Here is a 16,568-nt window from a genome sequence, read left to right as displayed (position 1 = left end):
TAAAGCACCTTATACCACCCACTGCGACTTGTATGCTCTAGTCGGCTGGCCCTCGCTACATATTCGTTGCCAGACCCACTGGCTCCAGGTCATCTACAAGTCCATGCTAGGTAAAGCTCCGCCTTATCTCAGTTCACTGGTCACGATGGCAACACCCATCCGTAGCACGCGCTCCAGCAGGTGTATCTCACTGATCATCCCTAAAGCCAACACCTCATTTGGCCGCCTTTCGTTCCAGTACTCTGCTGCCTGTGACTGGAACGAATTGCAAAATCGCTGAAGTTGGAGACTTTTATCTCCCTCACCAACTTCAAACATCTATCTGAGCAGCTAACCGATCGCTGCAGCTGTACATAGTCTATTGGTAAATAGCCCACCCATTTTCACCTACCTCATCCCCATACTGTTTTTATTTATTTACTTTTCTGCTCTTTTGCACACCAATATCTCTACCTGTACATGACCATCTGATCATTTATCACTCCAGTGTTAATCTGCAAAATTGTAACTATTCGTCTACCTCCTCATGCCTTTTGCACACATTGTATATAGACTCCCCCTTTGTTTTCTACTGTGTTATTGACTTGTTAATTGTTTATTCCATGTGTAACTCTGTGTTGTCTGCTCACACTGCTATGCTTTATCTTGGCCAGGTCGCAGTTGTAAATGAGAACTTGTTCTCAACTAGCCTACCTGGTTAAATAAAGGTGAAATAAAATAAAAATAAAAATATTTTTTTTTATTGTGAAACAAACAGGAAATAAGACAAAAAACAGAAAACTTGAGCGTGCATAACTATTCACCCCCTCCCCCCCAAAGTCAATACTTTGTAGAGACACATTTTGCAGCAATTACAGCTGCAAGTCTCTTGGGGTATGTCTCTAAGCTTGGCACATCTAGCCACTGGGATTTTTGTCCATTCTTCAAGGCAAAACTGCTCCCGCTCCCTCAAGTTGGATTGGGTTCTGCTGGTGTACAGCAATCTTTAGGTCATACCACAGATTCTCAATTGGATTGATGTCTGGGCTTTGACTAGGCCATTCCAAGACATTTAAATGTTTCCTCTTAAACAAATCGAGTGTTGCTTTAGCAGTATGCTTAGGGACATTGTCCTGCTGGAAGATGAACCTCTGTCCCAGTCTCAAATTCTCAAGAATTTCCCTTTATTTGGTGCCATCCATCATTCCTTCAATTCTGACCAGTTTCCCAGTCCCTGCCGATGAAAAACATCCCCACAGCATGATGGGGATGATGTTCTCGGGGTGATGCGGTGTTTGGTTTGTGTGTTTGGTTTGTGCCAGACATAGCATTTTCCTTGATGGTCAAAAAGCTACATTTTAGTCTCATCTGGCCAGAGTACCTTCTTCCATATGTTTGGGGAGTCTCCCACATGCCTTTTGGCGAACACAAATGTGTTTCATCATTTTTTTCTTTAAGCAATGGCTTTTGTTCTGGCCACTCTTCCGTAAAGCCCAGCTCTGTGGCTTAAAGTTATCCTATGGACAGATACCCTAATCTCCGCTGTGGAGCTTTGCATCTCTTTCAGGGTTATCTTTGGTCTCTTCTTATTAATGCCCTCCTTGCCTGGTCCTTGAGTTTTGGTGGGCGGCCCTCTCTTGGCAGGTTTGTTGTGGTGCCATATTCTTTCCATTTTTTAATAATGGATTTAATGGTGCTCCATGGGATGTTCAAAGTTTCGGATATTTTTTTATAAACCTAATCTGTACTTCTCCTCAACTTTGTCCCTGACCTGTTTGGAGAGCTCATTGGTATTCATGGTGCTGCTTGCTTGGTGGTGCCCCTTGCTTAGTGGTGTTGCAGACTATGGGGCCTTTCGGAAAAGGTGTGTATATACTGAGATATATATATATACATGTGTGTACATGTGTGTGTATATACATGTGACACTTAGATTGCACACAGGTGGACTTTATTTAACTAATGCACCATATCTTATTTTGGGGCTTCATAATAAAGGAGGTGAACACGCACCACTTTTCAGTTAAAAAAAAAAAATGTTATGTTTAAATAAGTTATTTTTTTCACTTCACTAATTTGGACTATTGTATGTCCATTACATGAAATCCAAATAAAAATCTACTTAAATTACAGGTTGTAATGCAACAAAATAGGAAAACCGCCAAGGGGGATGAATACTTTTGCAAGGCACTGTACACTACCATGGTTCAATTAATCTATATCACATACAGTATACTGCATTTCATTTCCAGGGGGCATCAATGAAACCACATGTTTTTTATTCAGATTTTACCAGTGTGGAAATGTACCAAATTGTCATACTTGAGTAAAAGTAAAGATACCTTAATAGAAAATGACTCAAGTAAAAGTGAAAGTCACCCAGTAAAATACTACTTGAGTAAAAGTGTAAAAGTATTTGGTATTAAATACACTTAAGTGTCAAAAGTAAAATCATAAATAATTTCAAATTCTTTATATTAAGCAAACCAGATGGCGTTTATTTACAGATAGCCAGGGGCACACTACAACACTCAGACATCATTTACAAATGAAGAATGTGTGTTTAGTGAGTCCGCCAGATCAGAGGCAGTAGGGATGACCAGAGATGTTAACTTGATGTGTGAATAGGACCATTTTCCTGTCCTGCTAGGCATCCAAAATGTAACTAGTATTTTGGGTGTCAGGGAAAATGTATTGAGTAAAAAGTACATTAAGTAATGTACTGAAGTAAAAGTAGTCAAAAATATAAGTAGTAAAGGCAAGCAGAGAGACCCCAAAAAACTACTTAAATAGTACTTTAAAGTATTTTATAAGTAGTACTTTAAAGTATTTTTACTTAAGTACTTAACACCACTGGATATTATATTAAAGGAAAACTCAACCCAAAAATTATATTTTGGTATTTGTTTAATTAGTCTATTGTTGACATAGTCCCAAAATGTTTTGCTTGTCAGCAATCAAGTTTTCAAGATATGTAACTTTCAAAATACAGAAATCATCATATGGTGCTGCATTTTGCATCATATGATGCTGCGTTTTTTCATTAGTTGATGCAAAATGTATCATAAGGGGATGATTTCTGTATTTTGAAAGTTACGTATCTTGAAAACTTGATTTCTGACAAGAAAAACATTTGGACAAATCAAACAAACACCATAAAATATTTTTTGGGTGGAATTGTCCTTTAAGATGGCAGAATAATACAGAAAAGAGAGAAAACATCCAACCTGCGGATGATGTTTCTGGACAGCAGAGGGCAGCAGTAGTGTACAAATAATAACAGTGTCAACACATACTACTGGAAGAACTAATCGTGATGTGATAGTACCTCATAAATCAGATTAAACTAAGAACAGCTCCATTTTCAAAATTATTGGGTACTGCTGCTCACTCTTAAGTGAATAGGAAATATCGGACAATGTACATATTATGATATACGGACGTTTAGTCCCAAATGGCACCCTATATTCCACATTTCGAGCACTACTTTTCACTAGAGCCCACTAGAGCCCTTCACTAGAGCCCTATGAGAGAGAGAGAGAGATTCAAAGTATGAAAAATGTTGGTGTGGCAGCAGTGGTCAGGGGATTGTTGAGAGAGGTAGTTGACTTCAATAGATTGACAACATTTTCACAGTTATATAGGACCTAACCAATCAAAAAAAGGTCTGACTGAGAAAGCGAGCCAAACTTTTCAACGTTTGGCACGTTCATCAGAAAGTCAAACTAGTTTACGTCCTGTTATTATGTCACTTAGACAATGAGAAAATGGAGGACAAAAACAACAAAACGACAAAAAGTCAAAGGGATCACTGGTTGGTACTAATGTATTACGTCAAGTGCCAATTAAACACAGTAAGTGAATGAAATGTAAAAAATTGCAGGTGAAAGGCTTCATAATGATAGGAGCATTCTATGCATACTGATGTAGATCAGGCATGATGATACCACATGGACCGTGGTGCATAGAGAAGCTCCAACAAGATCCACGATTCCAGATAGAGATAATTGACTTCTACATTATTATTTATATGATGAGAGAGTCTAACAGATCAATGTAACAGTGTATGCAGACGATCCAACAAGTTGAAAGATCAATAGAACAGTTTTCATGAAGGTACGTGTATCTCCACTACGACTTCCAATAAAAGGAAACATCTTGTCTACAACATAGCCCCCCCGTACACACTCGGGTTGTTACTGATGTACAACGCATTAGACACAACTGTTGTGATACAACTGATATTTGTCACGCAATGGAGAGTTTGTTTGCACAAAATTGCTTACTCAGCCCTTGTTCTCTCCACAGCGCAAGTGTTCTAATTCTTGTGCAGAAAAACTCTCCATTATGTCACAGAAACTGTGCCAAATGCATTGTTCATCAGTTGTAAAAATGAGTTTGTAAGGGACCATGGATGAGTCCTTCTGCACGAAGAATAATTAGATTTTTTCTGCCAATATTGAAAGCTCCCTAATTACGACTGGTTGAAACCAGATTTCTTCTATCCCATTGATGAGAACGATACATGGGTCTGGTAGCAAAATCCATGTACACAATGACAATGATTATACAGACCTCTGCATTTTTAGCATGAGCCATACTGTCGATGCTGCCATGGTAACAGAGTATGTCTTATCAAGTATGGCTCTTGTGTGGATTTTTTCCCCAGTGGAACTTATTTTGGGCCAGCTTTCAGTGGTGTAGGTATGACAACAGGCTGGTGAGTTGCATTCATTTGCATATTAATACTGCTAACAGCCATTGTGTGTTAGTTTAACCCTTGCCTGAGGGACCTCGTCAAATCACTGTCACATTACCTAGAACTTGGGCTTCTACGTAAATGGTGTAAAACACTTGGTAACTATAAATGGGTGGTCGTTCAGATACGGATGGTGATATCAACACCATTCCCGTTCTGATTCAGTGAGGCTCATGGAGGGTTCCGATTTATCACAAACCACGTTGAAGACCATGTCATCTTCACACCGTATATCTCACACAACACAATTTGACGTATGGTGTAATTACTTCATAGCAGAATTACGCAAATCCCAAAAGTGTACAGAAGCAGAGGGGAGACACAGCAGGAAGGGGCCGCCATGGGGACTGAACCCTTGTCTCCAGTGGGGAGGAATGCACAGTATATACGCTACCACTAGACCACAGGCTCTGCACCAGTATTTTCTGTGTTAATAATAACTACTTTTATCTCCACTGACAGTCTGACAGGCTCTCTGCCTATAGAGATGGGTGGCCTGTCGATATAGCGTGCATAGCATAACCACAAGGTTCAGATATGATTTGAACTTCAGTCACTTTGTAGCCCCCGCTTCGTCATCTCTGTGTACTTCGCGTTTCCTCCCTTGTTGAAAATAACGAGCAGGTTTGATGTAGGGCTACTATAGCCGATAATGAGAGGAGTGTTGCTGTTCAGACGACTTGAAAGCTCTTCAGTCTATCTGGTCCCACAAGCGGCGGCCATTATGGAGCCGGATAGAGCGGTTAAAGCCACCATAGAGTTCTAGTTGCAGACTTTATAGTGTGGGACAGCAGAATGTGACCGTGGCTACAGCTGGGAACATGACCCCTTTTAAACTATACTGGAGGGATGGAGCCGTAATGCTCAAATTAGGTTGTACTAGGAAATCCCACCTAATTTAAGTGGGCATTGTGTCAAGAAGCAGTGTGACTTGGTTGGGTTGTGTTTCGGAGGACACACGGCTCTTGATCTTCGCCTCTCTCGAGTCCGTACGGGAATTGCAGCGATGAGACAAGACTGTAAACTACTAATTGGATACCACAAAATTGGGGAGAAAAAGTGCTAAAAATATATTTATTTTTTTAAAGTAAAAAAAAAACAGGCCTCCCGGGTGGCACAATGGTCTAAGGCACTGCATTGCAGTGCTAGCTGTGCCACCAGAGACTCTGGGTTCGCGCCCAGGCTCTGTCGCAGCCGGCCACGACCGGGAGGTCCATGGGGCGACACACAATTGGCCTAGCATTGTCCGGGTTAGGGAGGGTTTGGCCGGTAGGGATATCCTTGTCTCATCGTGCACTAGTGACTCCTGTGGTGGGCTGGGCACAGTGCACGCTGACCAGGTCGCTAGGGGCGCAGCGTTTACTCTGACACATTGGTGCGGCTGGCTTCCGGGTTGGATAAGTGCTATGTTACTAAGCAGTGCGGCTTGGTTGGGTTGTGTATCGGAGGACGCATGACTTTTAACCTTCGTCTCTCCCGAGCCCGTACGGGAGTTGTAGTGATGAGACAAGATAGTAACTACTAAAAACAATTGGATACTATGAAATTGGGGTGAAAAAGGGGGTAAAATTCAAAACAAAAAAAATCTAATTTGAAAAAAGTCTGAGAAAAAAAAAACAATGCAAGAAAAAGGGGGTAATAAAGTGTTGTCAATAAAGTGGTTGTCTTGTGTACACAGACTTTGCATTCATAGGAGTATGTGTGCTTTTGCTATGTGGAGATTATCATAAAATACAAATGTATAGCTTGTAAAATTACACATCCACTCAAAGCCATGTCTAAAAGAGGTATATTATGGTACTCTTAAAACTATATGGTAACATTTATTGTCACATATATAAATGATATGGTGACAACTTCTTAACAATCATAAAACAATGGTGCGGCAGGTAGCCTAGTGGTTTGAGTGTTGGGCCAGGAACCGAAAGGTTGCTGGATCGTATCCCCAAGCTGACAAGGTAAAAATCTGTCATTCTGCTCCTGAACAAGGCACTGTTCCCTGGTAGGTCGTCATTGTAAATAAGAATTTGTTCTTAACTACTTGAAATGACAAGCTCTGTTGTTTTCCCTTGGTGTGTGTGCCTCCATCCAGTGAGAACGACGAGTCCATAAATTCTTCAGCCATGTAGAGTAACAGGAAACAGCACGTTCGTCAGCTGTCAGATCAATCTATCTGTTTCTCCTTATCATTCACGTGTCGGGGGACACAACTGTCCTCTGTGGTGAATGAAAGAGGGATGAACAAATAAAGAGGAGGAGGGATGGTGATGGAGGGATCACTCTCTATCTGTCTACGGGACAAGATGAAGGCCCCGGCGGTGACACGGTTAACGGTTAACCACCTCGTCCTGGGGACCGTGTGATCTATCACCCCCCCAGAGCAGCCCAGGAAACTGGCTCCCCTGCCCCAGTGTCATGTACCTGGTTAATGACTAAACCCAGCATCCTGACACCAGCCGTCATTTTGGATCCATAACAATAGAGGGTGCCTGGACCTGGATGGATCTACTGTGGAGGAATGGAATTCTCTCGTTGTCTGTCTCCCCTTGGCACGCAATGGCTGTTCGGTTAATGGTTAATGGGGGTACGCATGAATCAATCGGCTGGACTGTCAGAGGGCACAAATACACACACGGGATACTGAGGATCGACTCATCTGATTGTACACGGATCATCCAAATAGTTTGTTAACAGGAAGTGGACCCTATGCCACCTGAGAGTTGATTGACAGTTGAGAGGACTGATGAGATTTGTCTTTGTGTAGTTTTGTGTTTGTGTTGACCTCGATCCTTTCCAGTTGTAATATGTATTCTCTTTCTCAAAAATTCAGTTCTGTGAGTTTGGAAACATTTTTAAGTAAGAGAAATGACCAGATGGCAATGGAAGTTAATAGCCCTTGTTGAGTTACTTGAATAATGAATCACATAACTAATTAATATTAATAAACTTGCTTACAGTTGTACTTATAGTCATGAATCATCAACATGTCATTACGTCTCAGCCTTTCTAGGTTTTGTCACATCATGATCTGTTTCACCTGTCTTTGTGCTTGTCTCCACCCCCCTCCAGGTGTCGCTCATCTTCCCATTATCCCGTGTATTTATACCTGTGTTCTCTGTTTGTCTGTTGCCAGTTCATCTTGTCAGGTCTTACCAGCGTTCTTTCCCGCCTTCCTGTTTCTCTAGTTCTGTTTGCTAGTTTTTTTCTGCCTGCCCTGACCACGAGCCTGCCTGCAGTCCTGTACCTGCCTGACTCTGACCTGATCACAAATCTCTGCCTGCCCCGAACCCGAGCCTGCCTGCAGTCCTGTACCTGCCTGACTCTGACCTGATCACAAATCTCTGCCTGCCCCGAACCCGAGCCTGCCTGCAGTCCTGTACCTGCCTGACTCTGACCTGATCACAAACCTCTACCTGCCCTGAACCCGAGCCTGCCTGCAGTCCTGTACCTGCCTGACTCTGACCTAATCACAAACCTCTACCTGTCCTCAACCTGCCCCGTGTTTCTAATAAATAATCTGAGAACTGTACAATCCGCCTCCCGTGTCTGCATCTGAGTTGTGATAGGTTTTGTGAATTAAATAAATTATTGGCCTGCACACGGACACTGTGAACTAGATTGTATAGTTTAACTATATCGCAAAGTTATATTGTACTAATGCCATGTATTATTTAAACTAGGGAGGAAGGATAATGCATATTCAACTTTGGCTCTTCAAACAGCCTTGTGGCTCTTTAAGTACAGTCCACGGTCTGTTATTCAACAGAAACATTACTTTTTTAACACATTTAAAATACACATTCTCCTTTTTAGAATTTAGAAACCGGTTTAATTGCCCCTTTTATATCATTTTCCATTTTCACCTAAGTTTATCTCATAATCACCTGAGCCACAAAAGTAATTACCCAACCGAGCATTAATTCACATTGTCCCATGATCCATGGGAGTGCTATTAGAGCAGCCCAAGACAAGGGAATTAGCGGCTATAACAAGAGAAAGTGTTTTGATTTTCAAATGGCCAGCGATGCTCTGAGTCATTCATACGAAACCCCCATTTAAAAAGAACAAAGCAAATAACCGCTAAACGTCTCTTAAGGGGCTCAAAACCCTCCAAGGGGATCACATCCAGCGACAGTTTCCGTCTGCGATACTGCCAAGGTCTGGGCTCTGGGTCAACTGAGGCCTTTTGAGGGGCCTCTGTGTGGCCCCAGCATGGCGTCAATACACTCAGAACAGAGAGAGACGTCACTCTCCCCTTCCTCCCCCAGGTGAGGGGGACAATCCATCATCCGCCTAAAGGCCACGGCACTGGGGGAGCGGAGAGGGAGGAGCAGCTCTATTATGCGTCATTGAGGGGAGGAGAGGAGTGAGGGGGTAGTGACTTTGTGTGATGCTATACTTTTAACCGGGGGGGGGGGTAAAGAGCAGGTACAAGCCAGGATGGAGGAACAGAACAGGGGATTCTCTAGCTAGCTACTACTACTCCGCAACAGCCTGCTACTGTACTCCTACGGAGGTGTGTGTGATGCTGGCTGAGGATGAGTCCTAAATGGCCCACAATATTATGCATTTGGTACACAGCCACAGTGTTTCCATGTGGAGGTGTGTTTGTATGATGCTAGCTGAGACTGGAGCAAGCCACATGTGACGTTACACTATTGCCTGGGGGGCTGCAATGTGGTGTTTCGACTGGACAGGTTATAATGTGTGGTGTATCGATATGACAGACAGGTGACGTCATACTGTGTAGCCTACCTTCGTGCCCTGAGCACGATCAACTTAGATTACTCCGCTTTGTCTCAACGACTGATTGGGTCCCATCAACTTCTATCATAACTGAGTATGAGATTATGAAAAAAAAAAGTTAATTCTCTATATCGTGCACTACTTTTGACCAGGACCCGTAGGGAATATGGTGCCCGAGACACAACCAATGTAATTTGGCATGTTTGCCTCTGAGCAATTAGTAGATGACAATAATTCAAAGAAACATGTAATTCAACATAATCTAAGAATGGATAATTTGGTCCTTTGTAGTCGGTGGAGAACGCCAGCATAGTGGGTTAAATTACCAGGACCACCCGTACAGTGCATTCGGAAAGTATTCGATCGGGTTCAAGTCCGGACTCTGGCTGGGCCACTCAAGGACATTCAGAGACTTGTCCCGAAGCCACTCTTGCATTGTCTTGGCTTTGTGCTCAGGGTCGTTGTCCTGTTGGAAGGTGAACCTTCACCCAGTCTGAGGTCCTGAGCACTCTGGAGCAGGTTTTCATCAAGGATCTCTCTGTACTTTGCTCCGTTCATCTTTCCCTCGATCCTGACTAGTCCCCTAGTCCCTGCCTCTGAAAAACATCCCCACAGCATGATGCTGCCACTACCATGCTTCACCATAGGGATGGTACCAGGTTTTCTCCAGACGTGACGCTTGGCATTCAGGCTAAAGAGTTCAATCTTGGTTTCATCAGACCAGAGAATCTTGTAGGTGCTTTTTGGCAAACTCCAAGCAGGCTGTCATGTGCCTTTTGCTGAGGAGTGGCTTCCGTCTAGCCACTACAATAAAGGTCTGATTGGTGGAATGCGTCAGAGGTGGTTGTCCTTCTTGAAGGTTCTCCCATCTCCACAGAGGAACTCTGGAGCTCTGTCAGAGTGTCCATTGGGTTCTTGGTCACCTCCCTGACAAAGGCCCTTCTCTCCCGATTGCTCAGTTTGGCCGGGCGGCCAGCTCTAGGAAGAGTCTTGGTGGGTCCAAACGTCTTCCATTTAAGAATGTGTGTTCTTGGGGACCACTGTGTTCTTGAGGACATTCAATGCTGCAGAAACGTTTTTGTACCCTTCCCCAGATCTGTGCCTTGACACAATCCTGTCTCGGAGCTCTATGGACAATTCCTTCGACCTCATGGCTTGGTTTTTGCTCTGACATGCACTGTCAACTGTAGAACCTTATATAGACAGGTGTGTGCCTTTCCAAATAATTTCCAATCAATTAAATTTACTACAGGTGGACTCCAATCAAGTTGTAGAAACATCTCAAGGATGATCAATGGAAACAGGATGCACCTGAGCTCAATTTCGAGTCTCATAGAAAAGGGTCTGAATGCTTATGTAAATAAGGTATTTCTGTTTTGTTTTTTATAAATTTGCACAACTTTCTAAAAACCTGCTTTCGCTTTGTCATTATGGGGTATTGTGTACAGCTTGATGAGGAACATGTTTTATTTAATCAATTTTAGAATAAGGCTGTAACATGAAAATGTCAAGGGGTCTGAATACCTTCTGTAATACACTGTATATAAAAATATGTATGCATGCATGACTGTAAGTCGCTTTGGATAAAGGTGTCTACTAAATTGCATTTATTATCGTTATACTGTCAAGCCACAAAGGAGAATGACTATGTTTACATGGTTAGATTTTTCAAAGTCCCCCAGCTAATGGTTATAATTCACTGCTATAGCAACACAGTATTTGACATGCACACCATATACCTTGCTAGATGATCGATGCTGTTACTACTGTAGTAGGTACGTTTTGCATACATTTCATGCTGCTCAGATGTGCGATGCTTGATTTGATGGTTAATTCAGATGCAGGAAACAGAGAGCTGCGTTGAGCCTGGTAAGCAAATGCAAATCCTCACCCTGCTCAAGCTGAAGGTTCAGTGTACTAGCAGAGCCCGCGTTCCGTTCAGCCCACTCATTTTATACTGCTATTCTTTATGGCTCAGGCTTCTCTCTCTCGCTCTCCCTCTCTTTCAGGCTCTCTGATTCCATCTTGCCCGTGACAGAGGGGTTATCATTAACACACATGCACATGCACGGACACACACACAAAAATGCACGCACACACACACACACGCGCACAAACGCGCACACACACACACACACACACACCGAGTTTTCTCCAGGACTCTGCCATTTGCAGTGATGCTCGGTGGGTGAGCCATCGTTAGAGAAGAGCGGTGCACCGGTTCCATCGCTTGGCCACAGTACATCTCCTTCCCCAGTGTTCGTCTGAATCGCGACAGTACAGCAAGACCGCAAACAGACGGCTCGTAGTGACACAGCTGTCACAAGACATGCCTCATTAATGCTCCTCAAATGTCCTCCCCTAAAGTCATCACTCAATGCACACACTGATCTGCCGGGCCTGAACATACGTGACGCTTTATTTTAGGAGAGGACGTTGTGTGATTGTGTTTGTACGGCATGGATATTTGTAGATGTTTATTAAATTGGAGAACTTGAAACAGGCTGCCATAAAGCTGAATGCTTTGAGAGCCAGTTGGAAGAAAAAAATGGGTCTCTGGCCAATAAAGTGTGGCTAAATGTAGTCGCATATCTATGACATGGTTGTGAAGTCCAACTCCAGCATTCTGGTACAACACTTCGCTATTGTAATTCGTTTCCACTAAGAACAATGTATTGCAAGGTGTGAACTACACAAACACACTGAAATTTCTACTCTTCAGACACTAGGAGTGCATCGCTGAATCAGCAGAGTGGTGGAGCCGATCCATCCATCACTGGGCGTGGCAGGAACCAGCCATCACAGGGGCCCCAGTGCACTTACAGCTCAGCCCAATCTGGGGAAAACAGGGGAGGTATCCAGTAGAATCTATACACAATGACGGCCATCACAGACTGATCCATCACACTAGACTAGAGGAAGTTGAGCCGCTGAGAGTCGCTGAGCCTGTTGCTGTGCTTCCAGTGCCACCGGCTGGACCAGGTTAATGGTTAACCCATTGCATCCTGTCATCCATCTTGGATCTGCTGGATGCCATCCCATGCAGGCGGAGCCACTGTCAGGGGCATTGTTATGGCCAGGGGGCTGATAAAGTTCCAATGCAAGCTAAGGCGACAATGAGAGAGGGGGAGGGGGGTTGTTGTCGTAACAGAGTGCTCTTGTCTTGGGTTCTCGCTTTGGGGTTTTCCTGGTAATTTCTTTGTTTCTAGTCTCATTTAGTTCCGAATCAAAGATCTTCTTAGAAAACCTTACGTAATGACATGTCGATGACTCAGGGCTATCAATACAACTGTAGGCATTTAGAATCCAAAGAGTATCAACTGTAACTGAATTTACTTAGATATTCCACAAAATCAATCAGTTTGACATCTGGCAAGAAGCCACAGGTATACACAGTGAGTAATCTCACATTTAGTCATTTATCAGATGCTCTTATCCAGAGAGACAACTAGTGCAGTAGAGTACACCTAAGATATCATTTACATTGGGACAGTACATGATGGTACTGCACATTGGTAGAGTACATTGGTCATTGCCTGGTAATTCGTCTCACATTTCCATTAGAGCTGTGAATCAATAAATTGGCAATAAATGAATCCCACCAGAAATACTAGGAAACTACATTATCCCCCTGTGTTAACATGATGTGTGTCCAAAATGGCACCCTATTCCCTTTATTTGTTTGATTGATTGATTTTAAACACAATACAACCACACATGGGGCTCTGGTCAAAGGTAATGCATTATATAGGGCAGGGATGGGCTCCCCTTTTGAAGGCACTGGGATCAATTTCCACAAGTTAAACTCAGCCGGGGGCTCAATTTACTGTTGCGAGTTAGAATCGTAGAATGCACAAGTTGCAATTTAGACAGTTAGTTGTGCATCAGCAGTTTTTCTCTTATTATGTCATTCACTGATAGTCAGTCAATTAGCCCATGTTAGCTAACATTTTTTTGATTGCTAAGTTAGCTGGCCGCTAAACTATCAAAACCTGTTATCATGGTGGAATTACCGGCTGGGGTCCCCCACTGATTTTGTTAGTCAGTCGAACTCCGATATCATATTAAAAACTGCAAACATTTCTCTTCACCCTATGGCAAAATGTGTAGAATTGCACGAAATGAACTCTGAAACTTGAAAAATGATGCTCTCAGCTGTCAAGAGGGAGGCCACTCAAATGTTTTGCATACAGACCTGGGAGCAACTGCGGTGAGTTCAGATTTTTTTCTGAGTTGCACATCCCTGATTTAGGGAATAGGGCGCCATTTGGGAATAAACAATGGTAAAAGTAGAGAAGACACTGCCTGCCAGGATCTTCAAGAAATATTTTTTCTCCAATAATGCCTGTCATGGCAGATGCACAGCATACTAACGATCCAGGGTTATTATGAGGGCCTTTGCTTTGCATCAAGGACAGCGGTGAATTGTCCAGTAGTGATTGAATTGCCTTGAAGTAATTTACCTCACGCCAAGAAATATTCACCTTTCCATTGCCGTGCACCTTTGAATGAGTTACCAAGGAGATGTTGTGTGCGGGAATAGAACAGCAAACGAAGACTCCTTGACCCTTTGGTTTGACACGCAATTTGTCAGGGAAGAGATACGAGAAATGAGTACAGTGCGTTTCCCCTCCCATCCATCCACTATGGTGCCTCGCCTGATCAGTCATATTAATGAAGAAATTTGGCGCCTCCGGAACAATGGGAAAGAATTAGACACTTGGAGAACAGGTTTGCATAACGAGCTCCTTCGCCGGTTTCAACAGTTTCTAGTCTTAATCACCTGGCGCTCTCCAGAACACCTACACCCTTCTTCAGGATCAGATATGGGGACCACCGGACCGGGAAATGATCTGAGCCGCGGCATTAATCCGCTAAGCCTGATTGCTATTACCGCGGTGTGATTATGCAGCTTGATTACCGAGCCCACCAGAAGGACCATGGCGCGCCTGCTTCTACGCGTTCTCTAGGTGCGAATCAAATTACGCAGTGATTACCTTGTAACGGATCAATCGAGACGTTGCGGCCGGTGTGGTCATACACCATGTAGACGTGCGTCTGAAGAAGGGTGACTGTGATTATTAATGGGTACTTGAGGAGGCCTGAACGCTGTAGACTTGAACCGTTAAATCGGACCCTGATGCGTAATATAAGCAAATGCATTCATAATACGTTTCAGAAGAGTGATTATTGGATTATTGCCGTAGACAGAAATGTTTGGAGTTCAAGCATAGACAATGGGGTTGTTTTGTGCTCTTGAGAGGCCCAGGGCAGTAACTACTTATACAGGCGTTCCCTAACTAATTTCAGCCCCACAGTAGTGGATAGCTTGCACAGCGGATGGAGTGCAACTTTTCACCCCTTATAGGCATTTTAGTAGTGAATGCTTTTTATTATGGAGCTGTCTGTACCTAAATAATACCCTGACCTTAACCACACAGGGGTTATTATCTAACCTTAGCCCTTCTAGGTTATTGCATCCTTCAAGTCATGATGTTTGCAGATGTTGGATAAATGCCAAGAACAGAAGTGTGCTTGTGAGATGAAGTTGGGCTGCAACTAACCACATGTACATGGAATTCTTTGACATTCCAATAGACCTAGTGCACAAGGCCAGAAAAGGGGGATGATAACCCTAACCCGAATTCGTAACATGGGTGTCAGAGGTGGGATGGCAGCCGTGGGGATAGGCGTGTACACGAGAGTGACTTAGAATAGAGAAGCATGCGGACACGCTCTCCCAAAGGAAGGGGTAATGTAGCGAACTTAACCCAACACCTACCAACCTCATCAACAAGGCGTAACTGGCATAAAGGATAAGGTGTTGGCTTGACAGTCGCTGGAACCGGGTTCAAGTCTTGGCTACCCCCAAATTCACTACAATATCTAATCCTTTACTAGGTTTCATTCCCGCGTCACGATTCTTCGTGTAATCTTCAACCAAAACACGAATATGGTTCAGGCAGATAAATAGCAAGGTTGACTTCATATCCAGTTGAAATGCGATTCAATGGAAAACACAACCGGGCTACGCTTTTTTTGTCTCACTGGCCCCTTAGAAAGCATCAATCACACAGACATTGTATATGAATTAAATTACTGAAACTCATTACCCATCACAGAACATTGACTTGAATGGGGATTTCCGTTCTAGTAATTCGACTTTTATGACTCTCCCTTTCTCCTGTGGTTGTTGCTTGAGCTTCATGTCAACACTATGCATTACGGAGCTGACGGCTGGGGTCTGATTGACACAATGAGTTGTCATCACCGTCGTGCAGGGCCTACCCCGGTGAAAACAGGTCTCCGCGGGGCTCGCCAGCTTTTCCCGACAGGGCTACTTAATGGCCTTCATATAATTATTAACAACCACCGTGCGGCTACAGCTCCATAAATGTCAACCTGAAAGTGGAGTTGATGTATTGCGGGCTGGACTCTCATCTCCATGAAATATACATGGTTTGAAACAACATTAACATATATCTGAGAGCAATTCGTGATCGGCTATTTAGGGGGGCGGGGGTTGGTAATCACAGCTGATATGGTTGAGGCTGCAGTCACGGGGTTCACAGGAGTCATGTTCTAGATCTGAATGCGGAAGAAGAATACCAGTTTGAGCTGCTCCATGCGGGATTCTATCAGTGGCACAGTTCAACAGCTCTTCAGACTTCAAGTGTCTGGATAATGAATCACTGTAACTGCACAGCTATGCAATTCAGATTTCAACCATCCTCCACTGGACATGTTGGCTACTTAAACAATGTGCTATACCACTGAATATCCCCCTGTCCCCTCTGCTTTTGGAAGTGGTGAGGATGGATGGAAGATAACTGTTGCCATCCATAAGTGATGATGGACAGAAGTTGGTAATATACGTTGAGCTCCCTGTGGTGTGGGTCACATGTTTCACGCTGCCTGGTATGGTGCGTTGTGTTGTCAGAGAGACGGGGAGAACGCAGGCTCTTACACACTGGTGTGGGCAAGGGGCAATGTTCTGCCAGGCAGCCACGTCACAGGCACACAGGGGGTTCTAAATTGCCTGCCTGCCTGCCGATACACTACCAACGACAGATTGCCTGGAGAG

Source organism: Oncorhynchus tshawytscha, linkage group LG11, assembly GCF_018296145.1.
Source record: "Oncorhynchus tshawytscha isolate Ot180627B linkage group LG11, Otsh_v2.0, whole genome shotgun sequence".
In the NCBI taxonomy this organism is placed as follows: Eukaryota; Metazoa; Chordata; class Actinopteri; order Salmoniformes; family Salmonidae; genus Oncorhynchus; species Oncorhynchus tshawytscha.
The sequence above is the reverse complement of the archived record's forward strand: the minus strand, read 5'-3'. Positions refer to the sequence as shown.